The sequence below is a fragment of the Periplaneta americana genome, chromosome 5 (assembly GCF_040183065.1).
Source record: "Periplaneta americana isolate PAMFEO1 chromosome 5, P.americana_PAMFEO1_priV1, whole genome shotgun sequence".
Lineage (NCBI taxonomy): Eukaryota > Metazoa > Arthropoda > Insecta > Blattodea > Blattidae > Periplaneta > Periplaneta americana.
In genome coordinates, this window is record NC_091121.1 from 186,766,660 (window position 1) to 186,788,131 (window position 21,472).

Below are 21,472 nucleotides of genomic sequence, written 5' to 3' on the forward strand. Positions count from 1 at the left end.
CTTCGTGCCCTGGTGCCCTCGTGCCCTGGTGCTCTGGTGCCCTCGTACCCTCTGGTCCTTGTGCCCACTTGCCATCGTGCCTTCGTGCCCTGGTGCCCCGTGCTCTCGTGCCCTCTTTCCCTCGTGTTCTCGTGCCCTCATGCCCTCTTCTCTTCTCTTCTCTTCTCTTCTCTTCTCTTCTCTTCTCTTCTCTTCTCTTCTCTTCTCTTCTCTTCTCTTCTCTTCTCTTCTCTTCTCTTCTCTTCTCTCCTCTCCTCTCCTCTCCTCTCCTCTCCTCTCCTCTCCTCTCCTCTCCTCTCCTCTCCTCTCCTCTCCTCTCCTCTCCTCTCCTCTTCTCTTCTCTTCTCTTCTCTTCTCTTCTCTTCTCTTCTCTTCTCTTCTCTTCTCTTCTCTTCTCTTCTCTTCTCTTCTCTTCTCTTCTCTTCTCTTCCTGTTTTCTTTTTTTTTCCTTCTTTCTCCATTCGCTTGCTTTCTACGTGATTCTCAATCTCTCCTACTGTATCTTAGATCCTTGTCATTGTCACAAGTTTCATATTCAATCTCTACATTGCCTTCAGCGTCATCATCACCATCATCATCTGAACTTTCATCTATGATCTGCAGAGTAGTGTCGATCACGACGTAAGTTTTCATCCAGTGTTACTTTGTTAGATAAAACACACTTAAGGGAATAAATAAACTGCACTAACAGAAAATTTTCTATTAATACTATTGATACGTAAATCTGACGTACACTTCCAAATAATTATATCTCATAATAAGTTGGCCAAGCGTGTAAGTTGCAACCTGCTGTCACGACTACTATAGTCAGCAACTGAAAGACGGAGGCATAGCTAGAAGAAGGAGGTGCTCTCTTGGCGGGAAAAGTAGTGAGGATCAATTGTTTATCCATTATACGTCAACATTACGTACGACAGAAATTTTAAACAATGGCATTACTTCCTTGTGAGCAGGAAGAAAACTATTGTTTGATTTCCACATATCCTACAAGTTTAATACAATTAGTGTTAAGTTCATAACAATAACCTTACTATCTCGTTATCATTATATTACTTCTCTTCAAATAATTATCTGCAGTCAGATGGAAAGACGTTTATGAGATTATACGTTCTCGTGCATAAAATCGAAACTTCACACGTTGATGTCGATGTTATAGGCATTCCTAATTTATAGTCTCAACAAATGTTGACGCAACATCCGTCGATCGACCACGCTGTTACGTAAGTTTTATAGTTTTCAGTAATATATATATATATATATATATATATATATATATATATATATATATATATATATATATAGCCGTTACTCAGTATATTATAGAAATGAAGATCTAATATAAAATCTTCTTTCTATGCGTCTACATACTTAAGGCCCCAAAAGATTTCACTTTCATATCATCAGTATACCATTATGTGTTGTATTAACTATAATAATATTTCATTTTAATGGTAATAATGTCCCCAAACATTCTTAAGTTTCGTAGTTCTTAATATCAAATACACAGCTGTACTCGGAAAACTACAGACCAGAGAATCAGACCTGTAAATTATTTTTATACGTTATCAAAAAATTACACAAATGAAGATCGACATATTGGCATTATGATGTGAAAGAATCTGAGCCATCTGAACTCTAAATATGTCAGCAATCCTGTAGGTCATGGTCTTCGTGTAATAGTCTATTGCGTATTGTAGTGTGTGTTTTGTTTTATTGTGAAATGCAATTAATTAGTTCTCAAAACTGACGAAAGATGGATTTTTGGAAAATAGGAAAAATATGTTGAAAAATTGATATTTCATTGAAAACTACTATTTTCCTGAAAAACTTTGGGTTCCAAGGTTCAAAATGAGGAGTCATTTATTAAAATCCGTTCAGCCGTTTTCGCGTAATTATCATTACCACTTCAAATTATATATATATATATATATATATATATATATATATATATATATATATATGGCGACCTTTTCATAAGGGAAGCTTAAATTATATATATATATATATATATAATTAATTATTTCCTTATTTAATTGTTTATTTAATTAATAATGGATTGATTCATAATTATTTATTGATTTCATTAATGGATTATTGTTTTATTGATTTATTTAATTATTGATTAATTTAATTATTTATCTAATTATTTGTTTCTTGATTTATTTATTTATTTATTTATTTGATTATTTATTTATTCAATTATTAATTGATTTAATTAATTGTTTATTGATTGATTGACTTATTTATTTAATTATTTATCTGGTTTATTTAATTATTTATTGATTTATTTATTTAATTATTAATTGATTTAATGATTTATTTCTTTATTTAAGTATTTATTGATTTTTTTAGTTACTTATTGATTTACTTATTGATTTATTTAATTATTTATTTGGTTATCTACTGTCTGTCTATCTGTCCGTCCATTCAGCCATCCATCCATCCATCCATCCATCCATCCATCCATCCGTCCATCCATCTGTCTGTGTATTTATTTGTAACAACCAGCAAAACAATCACCATAGCTACATATCCGAAGGCCGTGAAATCTATCTCTTTCCATACGAATGTGATATTCTTTTGTCTTTAACATCAGAAGTTCGCCATCGCGAGAGAACGAGTCAACGATTTTAATCTGTTTAAAATATAACTACTTTAGGGATTGTAGAGCGACTGGCTAAAAATCTTGTATGGAACACGTGCGAAACTACCGTTTTAAGCACTCGCCGTGTTGCCCATCGACCCGACATCACAATGACTTCACTTTCCCTAGCCTGTCCCCCCACCTGCTCCCCCCTCCGCTATCGGGGTCCACTCATAAATGACAACAATAAGGCATCACGCATGTGACAACTAAGCCAGGAGATGAAGTAGGCTGGCCAGTTACTTTCCCTCTATTTTGAACATATAATGCTTTGGTGAAAGGTAATGTCAATTTAACGTCGGCCCTATTATTATTAACTCTTACCCGCGCTTAAATCACCACCAATCACCGCCGATTCGTTTTCCTCCCGGTAAGACAGTGGTCGCATCTCCCCACTAAACGCGCGCGCTACAACATATTATAATGGCGGTACCTTGTACAGGGACATCATTTTATTTTTAGTAACATTTCTAATATTAACCTGGCTATACCTTTAGATTAATGGTTTGCTACCCCTTCCACGACTGGATTTCGATGTTACTGGCGTAAAATACAAACAAATCACTTTATTAGGTATAGGAGGGAAGAAAAGTAGTTCATCCATTTACGTAAACTAGGAAATATCGCGATTTTTAGTTCGATAATTTGCATTAGGTTTTTGTTTAATCAAAATACAGTACTGTATTAACATTGAGTGTTTTTACTCACGAACTGAGCTGTCCATGCGGACGTATTCATTATGCAGTGTATATTATACTGTCTACAGCACATTAGCGTACAATATAGAGAATGAAGTTAAATTGAAAAATAATCATAATATGGATATTTAAACACATTTTTGAAATTGGTGGCCGTTCATTTCGATACAGGCTTCAGTTCTAATGTGCATATTATCGCACTATAGACTACTGTACCTATTTCCAATTACCAGTTTCGTCCTTCGTACTAGTAACTCATGTTGGAATAATTCTGTGCCTACTCTATAAAAGAGTACCTTACGTACTGTAAATTAAATCTTCACTTCTGCCCGAACCGAAAAAATAAAATTACTCAAACATGCTATCTACTGTCCGTCCAAGTGGTTTTGTAGCAGGGTCGTACTAAGAGGGGAAATCACGTCACAGTTAATTACTTAACGAGACCCTTTTATTTAAGTTATTTTAAACAGTTGTATAATAATAATAATAATACTAATAATAATAATAATAATAATAATAATAATAATAATAATAATAATGATTTATTTAACCTGGCAGAGTTAAGACCATACGGCCTTCTCTATCACTCAACCAGGAGTAAAAACTGCGTTACAAAAACACTAAAAATTTACAAGGTACACTACAATTTTACACACAAAACTGAACAAGATAATAATAATAAAATGTAAACAACAAGTAAGAGAAAATCAGACATAATATATAACATAGAAAAAGAAAGAAAAAAGCATAATAAAATGTGAACAGCAGATCAAAAATAAATAAGGCATACAAAGTATAAAAAAATAAGACAATTATTGATAATAATAATGATAATAATAATATTAATAATAATAATAATAATAATAATAATAATAGTAATAATAATGATGATAACAATAATAATAACAATAATAATAACAGGCCTAATAGTAATAATAATACTAATAGTCGTAATAAAATAGTGCAGTACAAAGCATACAATGAATACAATATTTTTAAGTACACACATTAAGGAAAATTGTGATTTTATATAGCTCAACTTATCACATTAGAGATATACCGTTATCGGAAAATATGAAAACAAAAATATAAAATAAGTTAAATATCACTAGAACATAAAAAAATGTGAATACGTGGAAACATGAAATACAACACTTGTCATAATATTACGTAGACGTCCAATTCCTAACAGAAATTAATGTTTTCAGAAAAGAGCTAAGACAGCCCAGCCACTGAACTTTACATAGGGGCGAGCAGAAGCCTGGGGGGAAACCAGGATGCGACGTAGGCAAACGGACGACAGTACCTGTGCGAAAATATATGATTCAAAATTGAAAGCTCTTTCGTCACTAGAAAATGCGAACATATTTCTGGAACGTACTGTAGTCACTAACTCAGTATACGCGGCTTTCGTTCTGTGTGGAGGACGATTGGACGGTTACTAGTAGAGGGGTGGGAGTGAAGTACATTCAAAGACTTGGGTACAATAAAAATTGAAGTAAAATAAAATGATGTCCCTGTATTTGCCGCGCATTGTAGAACACAATTTATCACATTGTTGACTAATATTATTGCGCTAGACGAGATTAGAAGCTACGACCTTCATTTTCCCCTTTACGATTTATGCATGTCACGTCTGCCTGGTGACATCGAGGATACGAATAGTGGCTAGACAGTCCATGCTTTTCCTCTATAATTTATTTTGCATTTTTATCCGCTAGCTCCTTCTTCAACAACAAATTTTCATGAGTGTATCCGAACAGGTTCCTCGTAGTTCACTTCTCGGCTCCCGGATTTCGCGAATTTTTTTCCTCATATGAGCTGTAATTGTTTTCGTCAGCCATGAGTTATACAGTGTGGTAGAATGTTAACAGTGTTAACTACCATTATTGCAGATATGACTGTGGTATTCATTAATGATTACAAGCGATACAGCTGCGACTGAGACATATGACGTGAATGTAGTTCCCCCTGTTCTACAACTTCCGAAAGGGAATTCAGAAAAAATGACTGAATATATTCAACAAAGTAATTATAGACTATACCTTATGTACATGTACAGTGGCGCCAACTTTTTGAAAACATTGGGTGGGCTCAAACACTTGAGGTATAAATTAAATAAATAAATCTCATTAATAATAATAATAATAATAATAATAATAATAATAATAATAATGCGACAAATTATTGGGTGGGCTTGACCCCCATGAGCCCATACAAGTTGGCGCCAATGCACATGTACACTGACGTTGAAAGGTGTCCAACCTACGATTTTATGATCGTGTAAGCGAACTTTTCAACCACGGGATAAGTCAGAACCAAAGATTAAATAATTTACAAACTTTGAAAGAGTTCCGCTAGTTCTCAATAGGTGCCACCATTATTGGAGCCGTTGAAAATTGTCACAGAAAATGATTATTTATTTATTTATTTATTTATTTATTTATTTATTTATTTATTTATTTATTTATTTATTTATTTATTTATTTATTTATTTATTTATCTATTTATTTATTTATTTATTTATTTATTTATTTATTTATTTATTTATGTCTATAACAGGGCAGAGCCCCAATTACAATAGACAGTACAAATTTGTTAAAAAAACACAGAATTGCATATAACATGAAAAAAGAGATAAAACAGAAACAAATGCAAGATACAAGTGTAATTACAAATTACTTACTTACTTACTTACTTACAAATGGCTTTTAAGGAACCCGAAGGTTCAATGCCGCCCTCACATAAGCCCGCCATCGGTCCCTATCCTGTGCAAGATTAATCCAGTCTCTATCATCATATCCCACCTCCCTCAAATCCATTTTAATATTATCCTCCCATCTACGTCTCGGCCTCCCTAAAGGTCTTTCTCCCTCCGGCCTCCCAACTAACACTCTATATGCATTTGCTTTGCTGTGGTCGTGCCACAGAATCAGTCCTATTCCGAGGCTTATTGTAGGGATTCGTAACAAGCTGTTTTTTATGGTGATGGGTTGTTAGCCCTTCGCCCAACCCCCAAGCTGGAGGACCACCCCTTATCGGCTGTCCACGACTGCTTATTCAATATATTCGCAGCTACCCTCCATATCTGGAGGCCGTCTCCTATATCCGCAACCTGAGGACGCGCCATGCCGTGGTGATAGGCACCCACAATACATGGTGTAATTACAAATTAAAAATAAAAAATGAAAAAAAAAAACAAATAGATACTACCTAAATAAAATACACAGATCTAGATATAAATGAAAAATGCCAAATAAAAATAAATTAAAAAGAGTTAAGTATAGATATCGTAGTCAAAAATGTAAAATGTGGCTATAATTGGCAAATTACAGAGTAAATATAACACTATGTTAATAAATTCAATATACAGTATTATATAGTAGGCCTAATAGGCTTAATTTATTTATTTAAGAAATTCAACACTACAGAACACGTGTTCCAACTAGTAGGATATCTGATTATAACTATAACTAACATGCAACTAGAATTTAACATATCATGAAACTATTGCTGGATATAACTTTTTCTTGTACATATTGTACGATAACGAGAAATCTAAATCCTGTTTATTTAATAGATGATTGTACGAAGCATTAATAAAAGTGGAGACATTTTATGAGATAGTGTTTTTGATGTCTGTAAATAAAAGAGAGATCGCTTTCTCAAATTTGATTTACCAATATTGAAACTAATTAGCTGTAGAAGATCAGGGTTGTCTATTAAGCCATTTATGGTTTTGAACAAATACATTTGTTGTGCTCGTATCCTGCGACTACTGAGAGATGGTACATTAAGCATAAATTATTCTCATAATTGACAATGTCAGCGGTTTGCACCTCAACTCAGTGTTGTTTTAGAGTTAGTAGAGTGGGATGAAAAATTGAATTCTGTAATGCGCGTTGTAGATAAGTTTAACCCAGAATTTTCAGGCGGCAGGGTAACTGTACAACTTTTAATTATCCACGATCTATAATTTACTGAAGTCTACTGAAAGATATGGGGCACTCATTTTTGTAACTCCCTTTCTCAGAGTTCACAGAAGTGTGAAGTTATGCGACACATTTGAATCTGTATCTGAAATACATTTTGATAACGCATAATCGTAACTGTTTTATATAAATTACTAGCTGAAAGCACCCGGCGTTGCACGGGTTTTCCTTTCTGCTTCTATTTTTAATTAAACTAGTTATTACATTTTTGGAAATCTCGGAAACCTAACTATAGACAACCAAAACAAATTGTCTTTACTAAGCTAAGATTAAACTTTACTTAACGTCACTTACATGAATTGATGAACTCCTTAGCGAAATGCCTACCAGTGTTAACTCAATTTGAAACAGTTGTAAATCAGGCATTGAAAAGAAAATATGTCATCATGTGCCTGACGTTCAAGGTTTTTTTAAATTTATATATTTACTTGTTTTTATTTATTTATTCTGGTGTAGTTAAGGTCATTAGGCCTTCTCTTCCGCACCGCCAGAAATACAAATAAAATAATAGAAAAATCAAACTATGAACAAAGTAAAACCCAACGATAATATGATTCCTTTTCCTCTTTCTGATCAGTTTCAGCATCGAAACAATATGTACATATATAATTTAATTTATATTGGAAGATTTTTTACCCCTTCACCATTGTACACCCACTTATATCATACTCAGTTTTTTTTAATATGACTTCGAAAACTATATCTCACAAATTCAGAACATATTATAAGTTATTAATTATTATTTTATACACAGAATACAGATACAATATGAACTTGCAATAAGCCATTTTTTAACATAAAGACTAATAATGTGGGAAACGTAGGCCTACCGGCTTAACGATATTTTAGAAATTAAGAGATTGTTATTTCCACAACGCATAACATACTACATTGGCAACGTGATTATACAGATAGAATTTCGCAGTAACATATTTTCGGACGTGAACAACAATATTTTGATAGACGTATATTTTAGAATTAATACAATGTTATTTTCAATCGTCTTATGTACATTCACATACTACATTAGCAACAAGACAGAAATATCATTGAATTGCTTTTTTGATATGTGTAAAAATCTCTTTTTTTTCCACTCCTTTGCATAAAATATAGTCGAGGATGTGAAAAACACGCAGTTTTTAAGATAATGTCTGCAACTTTGAGCTACTGTCCATGCGTTTCATATTAATATGACCATTACAAAAGCTAGTCGTACTGAAATTACAGTTGCTTAAAATCGAATGAGCATCATAGCAATACGTGAGATAAAACATGTTCTCCTTTCGTTTTTACAGTTAATATTGCGACTTCTATTACCTTTCGCATGAGTTCTTCACACCAATTCATGTTGGTGCATAATTTAGGTGGGTCAATATTTCGCAATAATACTTCAGGTTATCCAATATTAAGTAAATTATGTGGTAGAAATCCTTGTAGTTTGAAAGAATTCTAGAATTCAGTTCGATAAAACACAGTCTACTCACTATCTACAACTGCATCGAGAAATTCGGACTACGTAAAGATACTTATTGCACGAATTATCTAGTTTTAGCCTTCATGATGTGTATCAACAATGTTATTTAATTTCGTGTTGTAATTCCATGGCCTCATGAAAGTCGATATTGAATACATCAAACAATAATAAAAAACAATTGACTATAAAAGATTGGTTTTAGTATTACACGTGAATTTTTGATCGTATTTATTTTTTATTTTTTAATTAATTTAACGTCCATTTGCACAATTTTAATGTAGCCTATGTTTTTCTCCTGATTATGAAGGTTAAATGTGCAAACTTTGGCACATATTGGTCAAAGCGTGTAGATTTGTATAGAGAATATACATACATACCCACATTCACTTTTATATATTGAATTAAATTTAACATAGGTAAATATTGACTGTATTCCATAACGATTAAAGCTTTGTGTCTAAATACGAAGCACTTTCACAGTCACTTCAATTTGATCCTAATTGTGCATTCGGTTTATTTTCTCTTCAAAAGACAATCATATTTAGTATTTTTCTCTCATTTCTTTAAATATCCATCACTCTCACGTGAATCAAATTTTGAGGTGGAACACTGAAAGAGCACTTCATCACACCCGAAAGTAATGCATTTTTAGTCTGTAGAATTCATGATAATGAGATGACATGAATCTGAGAATTCGTCTTGGGATAACCTGACATTGACATTAAAGTTGGGAAAATCTAATTTTGCGCAAATTTATTACATACATCTATTCCAGGGGAGGCTCCACTCTATATTTTCATACCTCAAATGGAGTTGGTTCAATTCTGATTATGAATATGTTTATTTTTTAAAATTAAGGCTGTAAGGAGACGTGGCATTTAAAAAGCTATCAAAATTCTTTTTTCATAAAATAATTCTTTTTACAAATATTTTATTACAAATCTAGTAACTTTTTGTTCTAAAGTTGGCTGCCTGAAGTTACTAGATGAATGTAGCGAAGGAGAATTTTAATACGTATGTGTTATATAAATATTATTCATTTTACTTTGAAATCCATTTTTTCCGTAAGTTTTCTTTTCTTGATTCAACACCAACTCTTTTATGCCAAGGCATCGGAAAGGTGTGTCTGGTGTACCTTCACAAGAGCGAGTGCGAATCCGATCTAAAACGAGAGGACCCCAAGATCTGGCTGCTGGACAGAAGTTTCGAATGGCTCTACCTGGCTGCAGACTTCACGCAGTACTTCCGCATGATGCTGGTACACCAGGGTCTCCCCCAGTGGCAGTTCAAATTCACGCCCATGGACCATTATTATGAAATTAGTTTACAATGTTATATTTATGCCAAATAATAATCAATTTAGATAAAATTTTTATTGTAAGTATTTATGAGATACCTACATGTTTCTAGGATTTATTTGGTAAAAAAATAATGCTAGTTTATTTTATTACTATTTCTTTTCATGAATTATAGAAAAAATATTTTCAAAATTTTAAAACAATTATTTTTGAAAGTGAATAAATGAGATATTTCATAAAACGAATGCGTAGAAATGTTTCTCTATTTCTTGTGAATGTAACCAAAAAAAAAAAAAAAGGAAAGCTTAAAAATTGAGATCTACTACTAAAAGCTTGGGTTTTAAAATAATGAAATAGAAAAAAAAATATATCAAATTCCAAAAACATTTCGGAGTTCAAAATTAGGATTTTGTTAATCCTTTACATCAGTGATGTCAAAGCAAGCGCATTTTTCTGACCTTGACGTCATGCGCGGTCATCAAGCGCTAGGTATGGAAGAAGGAAGGGTTGTGTGTGTGAATAAGCAGCCTATTGAATTAAGAAAACAGTGGTGCACAAGCTTAAAACGGAATGTGAAAAACAATTTTCCATGCGAATATTTTCAAAATTTTCAATACATTATCTTCCGTAATACGTATTTACGATATATTAGATTTACGGAAACATTGTTTCAGTAAGGCTATTAAATAAACATATCTGAAAATTTTTTTCTGTAAAAAAACTGAGAAATTATTCCTTATGAATGAAAAAGCTATATTCTTATAACGCACTTATACTTCTCAGACAAATCTAAAACTTAACATGGATACAGTTTTAATAAGTTCTCTTCCCTTTATCTATTGAACCAGTGCTGGCCATCTCTGAATATAGCTCGACCAAGCGGCATATACCACTTCTTTCGTCTGTCTCTTTCCTTTCCTCTGCAAAGCGCTCAGGCTCTCCTGAGCTCTAAAGCGCGCGCTTGCGCCTATGGGCATTAGTTGACATGACTGCTTTACATAGTAAACATGTTCTCAAAAATTTGGTTGAAATAAAATGATTGGGAGAAAAGTTCTTATTTTTAGTGGAGTGTCCCCTTAAACTGAAAAACATATAGGCCTAAAAGAACCAAACATCTCACGTGTTTTGGATTTTTAAGAAACGCCTTTAGAGTGTAACCAAGGAAACGAATATGGGACACGACAAACAAATGAACTATTGCGAAACTATTACAACTCCTAATTAGAACGTAGTCTTTGTGCCTCTTCGTGATAGCGATTTACTGCTAATAATATGAGTTTGTAAACAATGTGTATATCCTCGATATTGATATTACAGAGTAAGGAAGGTCATTCATTAGTTTTCTTGCTGTGCTGAAGTTGCGTGTGAAGCATGTGACATTTATCAAAAAGTTAACTTGCGTCAGCACATGAACAATAGCTTCTCGTGATGACATTGGAGTGGTAATGAGTTCATGACGCTTGTGGTAAAGTTCTCTAATTACACCTAGGCTTGTATTGACGCATTTTCAATACACAATACTACTACGTAATACAGTAAGTAGCATGATGAGATCCCACAGTGTACAATTATTTTGTAAACAAAAAAGTCGGTCCAAGATAAAACAGTACAGTTTATGATATATATAGTGTTCCGCACCTTTTTGATTTCAATACTTCTGTATAATTTCAATCCAGTACTAAAGTGTCATCCCAGAAAGACATATTTTTCAGTCCGATTTTGTCGCGCCTATAATTTCTAAACCACACGACATATTGCATTGAAGCAAACTGCGATAGATAGACGAAGGGTAAATGTATCCAACGTGACCTTGACTTGGAGCGGATGACGTCATCTAGCTGTACATGGGAAGGGAGAAATTGATGCACGCGAGTGAAATTGAAAGAAGCGAGAAAATTCTCAATGTCGAGGTACGACATATTATGCAGTAGAAATTGCCATAAGCGTATAAGCAATGGGTAGCGAACGATAGATCACGATGGTTACTACAGTAACCAACATCTTTAATAATACTTACTTACAAATGGCTTTTGAGGAACCCGCAGGTTCATTGCCGCCCTCACAAAAGCCCGCCATTGGTCCCTATCATGAGCAAGATTAATCCAGTCTCTATCATCAAATCCCACCTCCCTCAAATCCATTTTAATATTATCCTCCCATCTACGTCTCGGCCTCCCGAAAGGTCTTTTTTCCCTCCACCCTCCCAGCTAACACTCTATATGCATTTATGGATTCCCCCATACGTGCTACATGCCCTACCCATCTCGAACGTCTGGATTTAATGTCCCTAATTATGTCAGGTGAAGAATAGAAGGCGTGTAGTTCTGCGTTGTATAACTTTCTCCATTCTCCTGTAACTTCATCCCTTTTAGCCCCACATATTTTCCTAAGAATCTTATTCTCAAATACCCTTAATCTCTGATCCTCTCTCAAAGTTAGAGTCCAAGTTTCACAACCATACAAAGCAACCGGTAATATAACTGTTTTATAAATTCTAACTTTCAGATTTTTTGACAGCAGACTAGATGATAAAAGCTTCTCAACCGAATAATAACAGGCATTTCCCATATTTATTCTGCGTTTAATTTCCTCCCGAGTGTCATTTATATTTGTTACTGTTGCTCCAAGACATTTGAATTTTTCCACCTCTTCGAATGATAAATCTCCAATTTTTATAATCCCATTTCGTACAATATTCTGGTCACGAGACATAATCATATACTTTGTCTTTTCGGGATTTACTTCCAAACCTATCTCTTTACTTGCTTTAAGTAAAATTCCCGTGTTTTCCCTAATCGTTTGTGTATTTTCTCCTAACATATTCACGTCATCCGCATAGACAAGCAGCTGATGTAACCCGTTCAATTCCAAACCCTCTCTGTTGTCCTGAACGTTCCTAATGGCATATTCTAGAGCGAAGTTAAAAAGTAAAGGTGATAGAGCATCTCCTTGCTTTAGCCCGCAGTGAATTGGAAAAGCATCTGATCGAAACTGGCCTATACTGATTCTGCTGTAAGTTTCACTGAGACACATTTTAATTAATTGAACTAGTTTCTTGGGAATACCAAATTCAATAAGAATATTATATAAAACTTCTCTCTTAACTGAGTCATACGCCTTTTTGAAATCTATGAATAACTGATGTACTGTATCCTCATACTCCTATTTTTTCTCCAATATCTGTCGAATACAAAAAATCTTATCAATAGTCGATCTATTACGCCTAAAACCACACTGATGGTCCCCAATAATTTCATCTACGTACGGAGTTAATCTTCTCAAAAGAATTTTGGACAACATTTTGTACGACGTCAACAAAAGTGATATTCCTCGAAAGTTACTATAATTAGTCTTGTCCCCCCCTTCTTAAAAATAGGTACAATTATGGTATTGCAGATAAAGAATGAACTATTCAGGAGTATCATTTCTTTAATTAGCTAATATTCTGAAGCTAAAAATGTGTTGTGAATTCGCACAGATTTTTTTTTTTTTTTAATTTTTAACTACAAAATAACATTTTTCTTACACATTTATCACAACAGTTGTTAGAAATCACGCCACTATTGTAAATTCTTCAAGATGTTGTTATGTTTTATTTAACGACGCTCGCAACTGCAGAGGTTATATCAGCGTCGTCGGATGTGCCGGAATTTTGTCCCGCAGGAGTTCTTTTACATGCCAGTAAATCTACTGACATAAGCCTGTCGCATTTAAGCACACTAAAATGCCATCGACCTGGCCCGGGATCGAACCCGCAACCTTGTGCATAAAAGGCCAGCGCTATACCAACTCGCCAACCAGGTCGACTTCTTCAAGACTGTACGTTAGGATGCATAATTAAACTGTAAAGAATCAAGTTCTTAAAGTCGTATGATTTGTAACAATTTTTGTGATAAGTGCGTAAGAATAATGTACCGGTAATTTTTATTTAAAAATTGAAAAACAAAATCTGTACAAAGCAATTAACAACACATTCTCAGCTTCATAACACCAGCCAATTAAAGAGATGATACTTCGGGATAGTTCATTGTCTGTTTTTAATATTCTTTTACCCTAAAAACTGAAGAAAGAAGTATTTTACTATCAGTTTGAAATTGGTGTAACTCTGAAAATATTGAGATTAGGACAAACGTTTATATGACATTTTTTCCTCCGAATATCTTCGGAAATAAGCTCAGTAAGTGGCAGCATATCCTCGTGAACCACCCTGTATATTTTGAGGCTTTTCTCTACTCAACCACATTGTCTCTCCACAGAGTTCATTCATGCTAGTTTACACCATGAAGAACCTGCTTCTTATTAGAATTGCTGGCCCCCTTTGATCAACTTCAACCCTGAGAAGTGTGATAAATCTTGGTTGTTAAAGGCCATCATCCAGCAATAAGGAAAGAGCATAACAGGAAAGATAAAAATACTGAAGAAATGGCTATGCTGTGGAAAACCCTCAAATACATCGGGCACTGGTATATAGTGTAGTACAGTGATGTCAAAGCAAGCGCATTTTTCTGACCTTGATGTAGTGCGCGGGCAGCAAGGGCTAAGTATGGAAAGAGGAAGGGTTGTGTGTATGAATAAGCAACCTGTTAGATTAAGAAAACAGTGGTGCACAAACTTCAAACGGAACGTGAAATTTTATGTCGTTATTTTTATATGGCTTCTTTCTGTTTGATATTATCTATATTGTCTGTAAAACAAAGTACTAAAACTGATTTCTTAATATTGCAGTTGTGTTTTAAATCTTATAACATAATAGAGAGTTATGAAGGAATATTCACTTAAATTCCATAGTAGTATAATATTATACTGTATTAAGTGGATGAAACACATCATTCATAAAGAAAGTGATATTCCAAAGAAAGAGATTGAGTATGACATGATAAGTAGGAATTTATATTGATGGTATCTTTAGCCTTACAAAAGTAATCAATAAACTAATTATAGTAGAAAGCAAATTTACCTACGTGCTGTATCTGTTTTAAGTGTAACTAATATTACATAACAAAACTCTTATCGCATTATGCTTTTAAGGTGATATTTGTGAGCAATTTCTTATCATCAGAATATTAAATTATTTTCTGCTGAAGCTACAGAGCTGACATTTTTACAACACATGGGCACGTATCTTTTGCTTATGATGTAACAGTAGTTGCTTTGTTAATTCATTTCCTTACAAACAATTTCCATGCAAATATTTTCAAAATTTTCAATACACTATCTTCAGTAATACGTATATACGGTATATTAGATTTACGAAAACATTCTGTAAGGCTACTACATAAATAGGCCTATATCTGAAAATTTCACTTTTCTATACGTAGAGTTGAGAAAATATTTCTTTTGAATAAAAAAATCAAACTTGTGAAAAATGAGCATTAAAATTAAAACTTATTTCTAATAATGCACTTATACTTCTCAGGCAAATCTAAAAATTACCATGGATACAATTTTAATAAGTTATCTTCCCTTTATCTATTGAATCAGTGCTGGCCATCCCTGAATATAGCTCGACCAAGCGGCATATACCACCTCTTTCGTCTGTCTCTTTCCTTTCCGCTGTAAAGCGCTGAGGCTCTCCCGGGCTCTAAAGCGCGCGCAGACTCCTGTGGGCATCAATTGACATGACTGGTCTAGTAAATGCCTTTGTTACAAGCCAGTTTAATATTTTGTTAACCCAAACTGAGTCAGTATATACTAACATGGATTTAATATGTATTCCTTCTGAAAGGTTTATTAAAATGTGAAAATGAATAAGTGTTAATTGTGTGATTTTTATCTAACAACGTTTAGGCCATGAATTCGTGGTGCACTGAATAGTAATAATCCACTCCAATAAATTTTACAGTGTTCACCACCCTCTTCACGAGAAAAAAAGCACTGTGTGTATAAAGAGTGTAAACGATAACTGAGTGTAACAATTTCTGCAAACTGTGTATTTTTCCCCCCATTTTGTGCTTTTAAACTACTTTCCAATAACATTAAATACAGATAAAAATAACTTATTTTCCTTCTTTGATTTTTATAAAACCTTACTGTAATTTCAAGTTTTGTCATACGGTTTATTTGTTAAACTTGTCAAAATATTGTTATCACCTGACAAATATATAAAAATATCTTGAAAGAAACATTTTCCAACTTGTCACAATATTGCTTGTGAATTTGACATTTGACTATCTTGTTTTAAGAAAGTGGCTCTTAGAGTAACCTTCGTGAAGGACTACAATGCTAATTGCAATACTAAAAAAGTGTCACCCAGGATTTCTCCTGGAAACTTCATTCTTTAGTCAATTTTGCTCAGCTTCAAAGCCAGAAATAGTCTGCAGTTACAATTTTATTCCTTAAACTCATCTCATTTCAGAGAATCTATAAGCACAAAGTTTCTTGATTTAGAGTTGAATAATCACTTGAACTGGAAACACACATAGAATGTATCACTCATAAATTGAGCTCTGCCTGCTATGCATTAAGATCCTTATCTTCTGTTGGTGATATAAATATGCTTAAAATGTCATACTTTGCATATTTTCACTCTGTAATGAAATATGAATTAATATTCTGGGGTAACTCGTCTGAAGGTAAACACATTTTTGTTTCACAAAAGAAAGCTCTAAGAATAATGGCTGGTGTACTTAAAAGGACATCGTGTAAAAACATTTTTCAAAAATTTGAAAATCTTTTTCTTACCTTGTGAGTACATTCTTTCCCTAATGATGTTTTATATTTGTGTTAAAGATAGGTTAAAGGTTTCATTGTAAATTGCCATCCTAATTAATTTCTGGTAACAGTAAATTATGTATTTATAACAGAACTGTAAATAACTATAACTCTAATATACTTCGTAAAATACAATTAAATTTTCATATAAAATAGAGGCAACACTTTTACCAGCAGAAAATGAACATAAAGATTTAGGTATATTATTGACTTATCAAATAATCGTGTCTAAATGTGTATAATATAATATAATATAATATAATATAATATAATATAATATAATATAATATAATGTGATATGATATAATGTAATATAATATAATATAATATAATATAATATAATATAATATAATATAATATGATATAATATAATATAATGTAATATAATATAATATAATGTAATATAATATGATATAATATAATATAATATAATATAATATAGTATAATATAATATGATATAATATAATATAATATAATATGATATAATATAATATGATATGATATAATATAATATAATATAATATAATATAATATAATATGATATAATATAATATAATATGATATAATATAATGTAATATAATATGATATAATATAATATAATATAATATAATATAATGTAATATAATATGATATAATATAATATAATATAATATAACATAATATAATATAATATAGTATAATATAATATAATATAATATAATATATAATATGATATAGTATAATATAATATAATATAATATAATATATAATATGATATAGTATAATATAATATAATATAATATGATATAATATAATATAATATAATATAATATAATATAATATAATGTAATGTAATGTAGTGTAGTGTAGTCTAGTGTAGTCTAGTGTAGTATAGTGTAGTATAGTGTAGTATAGTATAGTGTAGTATAGTGTAGTATAGTGTAGTGTAGTATAGTGTAGTGTAGTATAGTGTAGTATAGTATAGTATAATGTAGTATAGTGTAGTATAGTATAGTATAGTATAGTGTAGTATAGTGTAGTATAGTATAGTATAGTGTAGTATAGTGTAGTATAGTGTAGTATAGTATAGTATAGTGTAGTATAGTGTAGTGTAGTATAGTGTAGTGTAGTATAGTATAGTATAGTATAATGTAGTATAGTATAGTGTAGTATAGTATAGTATAGTGTAGTATAGTGTAGTATAGTATAGTATAGTGTAGTATAGTGTAGTATAGTGTAGTATAGTATAGTATAGTGTAGTATAGTGTAGTGTAGTATAGTATAGTATAGTATAGTATAGTATAGTATAGAATAGCATAGCATAGCATAGCATAGCATAGCATAAGATAGTATAACATAATATAATATAATATAATATAATATAATATAATATAATATAATATAATTATTTTGTATAAAATATTATCTTGTAAAGAAAAAAAAATACTTCTAAAAATATCTATCTATACTAAATAAATTTTACAAGAGAAAGAGTTCATCCAAAGGCTGGACTCGGGAAGAGTACCCAAAACGCTCATTGCATTTCCGCGTTGAATAGCAATATTTAAGCGTTGACGCAAATAAGTAGTGCAACGGCGATCACCAGTAATGGAGATCAAAATTTGGTCGATTTGAGATACCAAAACTTTAGCGTCATGACTCCAAGGACCGAAGGTCTCCACAGCAAATGGGGACAAAGATATAATTGCTTTATATTAAAAACCGAGATATGCACATTTAGTGCTTAACAAGACATTCTTAATTTTAATGCAAGACAATGGGAGAGGACGGTATTTTTTTTAACTTTTTTCCTATTTGATGTAATATATTACTTTTTTGTATGTAGAGAGCTCATGGCTATAGCAACTCAACTAAATATAAATATTTTGAAAAAAAAAAAGTATTTGGAGGCTAAATTTGAAAAAAAAAAGTACCCAATGCAGGATTTTACTAAAACCGATATATCTAAGCCATTTTTGAAGACAAATTCGAACAATTTGTTAAAATTTACTTGTAAAAGCATACTCTACGAACTGTCTGTAACAGAATTTTAAAATTAGTCCCTACATTTATAAAATAAACAATTAAAATTGAGTAGCTTAATATCAAAGCCGGACATCTGATCCTCAGATCGAAATTTAGGTAGTGTGGATTCTTATACACTTCTTCATGCTCTTTTCAGTTATGGTGAACTATATGCAAACTCTAATACTACATCTATAAAAATAAATTGTGTTAAAATATTACAAAAAACACTGCGTAGCAAAAAAGTCCCTCTAGATCAAAACAATGGAGACAACAGATGTCCGTCTTTGATATTAAAGTACTCAATTTAATAACACTTTTTAAATTTTCTTTCTTGCAAACAGACAGACATTTTTAAAATGAAATCAATTACGAAACTTCTGTTGGAGAGAAAAGTTTCCTAATAGTCTAGAGAATGTGTGTTCTAAATTTCATGAATATATCTTTAATAGTTCAGAAATTATATCGATTTTTGTCTGGCAAAGTAGCAAAAAAAAAATGAAGTTCCGGAAACAACAATCAAAGGGTGGTCTGATTTAAAAATCCAGAGTGTAGGAAGTTTAAAAATGATATCTCAACATCCAATAAGGGTACAAATATCCAGAAAATGTTATACAGTATATTCCATACATATCACAGAGTATTTTAAAGATTTTATTTTGAAAATTTACTCATTTTTCACCAAAAAATACCGTCCTCTACCCATGAAGCAGCCATTTAAGAAAGGGTTCAATTCCATGTTTTTCCACAATTGAGTTTTCTACGTCTATATGTTCCTAGATGGTAGACTCAACTATTCAGTATGAAATGGGCTCAATTCCGCAATATAGTAATGGAGAATCACGCTGTCTCGTATATCGTTCATTTTAGAAATTACTCAAATTCCTGGAGTGGAGACCTTTCTAAACTGAACTCACCTGATGTTTTGTGGCAGCATTTAGGAACTTATTCTATCTGACAGTAATGCATATAATAAGCAGATTATGTTCAAGCAATGCCAAGCAATGCAAAATGGAGTCCGTTGCAGAAGTGTTTGTTTCTTCAGGCAAAAAACGACCCTCGATTCAATGTCAGGAGAACGTATGAGATGTTTAAGGAGAAATATCCCAACCTAAGTTCTGAATTATCAGTCAAGTTACAGCGAGCTCAGAATATGTGCGTCAGATACGTGTGCAACATCCGACGATATGATCACCTATCACCGTCCTTCGCAAGTCTTTCGTGGCTCCGACTTAAAGAACGCAGAACTTTACACTCTTTGTCTTTACTCTTTCCAATTCTGAACACTTCAACACCAAATTACCTTTCGTCTCGTTTCTCTTATCTATACTCTAACCACGACGTAAATACCAGATCACTTATCTGTGGCACGCTAAGTATACCTCTTCATAGAACATCTTGTTATTCATCATCTTTTACAGTATCCACCTCGCGTCAATGGAATTCCTTGTCACAAAGTATTAGGGGCTGCAAGACAACAAACACCTTTAAGAACAGCTTAAAAGATAACCTTATTAGCATTTCACTCAAATCATACTGATTTAAACTATCACTGACTACATTGTTACTTTTTTCTTTAGACATCATCCTGATAGTGCTGTATTTTCAAAATTGTCTCATAATAATCTCTTTCTATTATCTAATATTATTTGAAATATATTAACATTCTATGTATTTTAGTTTAATTCTGCTACACAGTTTATTTCAGTGTTTAATTAATAGTTCATAGTATTTTGTTGTTTAATTCGTAAATAACTCTTGTATACATGTAACTCTCATCTAAATCAAATTGTTGAATTCTTTGTAAGTTCATGCTTATGTATATACACTTTTTGCTGGTTGAGTGGAACAGAAGGCCTTACGGCCTTAACTCTGCCAGCTAAAATAAATTATTATTATTATTATTATTATTATTATTATTATTATTATTATTATTATTAGTATATTACTGTTAAATACAAGTACTATCTAAATTATTTTCATGATCACTTGGTAGGGAAGATAGGACATATTCCGTTAAAGAATATGTTTCACTTATAGTGGCAGGTGCAGGTTTGTAGTGATTTTGGTGAAAAGTGATGATGTTTTGGATGTTGGTAAATGGTGGTCTAAATCTTACAGGAAGATTGAAACAAAATACAAACAACGTGATGAAAGAGTCATATTTCAGCCTACTTTGTTCAATCAGTTTTAATAATCTTCTGAACGCCCTGCACAGGTGATTGCTTCGAGACACATTGCTGGTCTTGAACAGTATATATTTGATCTAAGGTTGCCAGCTCCTTCAAGAGTGGTTCAAATTCGAACGCGTAAAGCTTATGACACCAAAGTGCCTATACATTTTCAAAGATTTCAAATTTGAAGAGACTTATGTGTTATATCCCAGAAGAGCACAAAAAGGCTTCTATGAAGAAATTTTAGGTAGGCCTTCATACAGTGCAGATATTCGTGAGTGAACTCATTTAAATGTGTCTACTTCGCAAGAGACTGAAATTGATTCAATGATACAAATTATTATTTTTAATATTTTGAAATATTTTTATTTAATAACATTGTAACAGCTACAAAAAATTCTATAATAAACTTAACCATATCCATCATGTTAAATTTCAGTGCAATCAGTTTTGAAGGGGCTCAACTCCATGACTT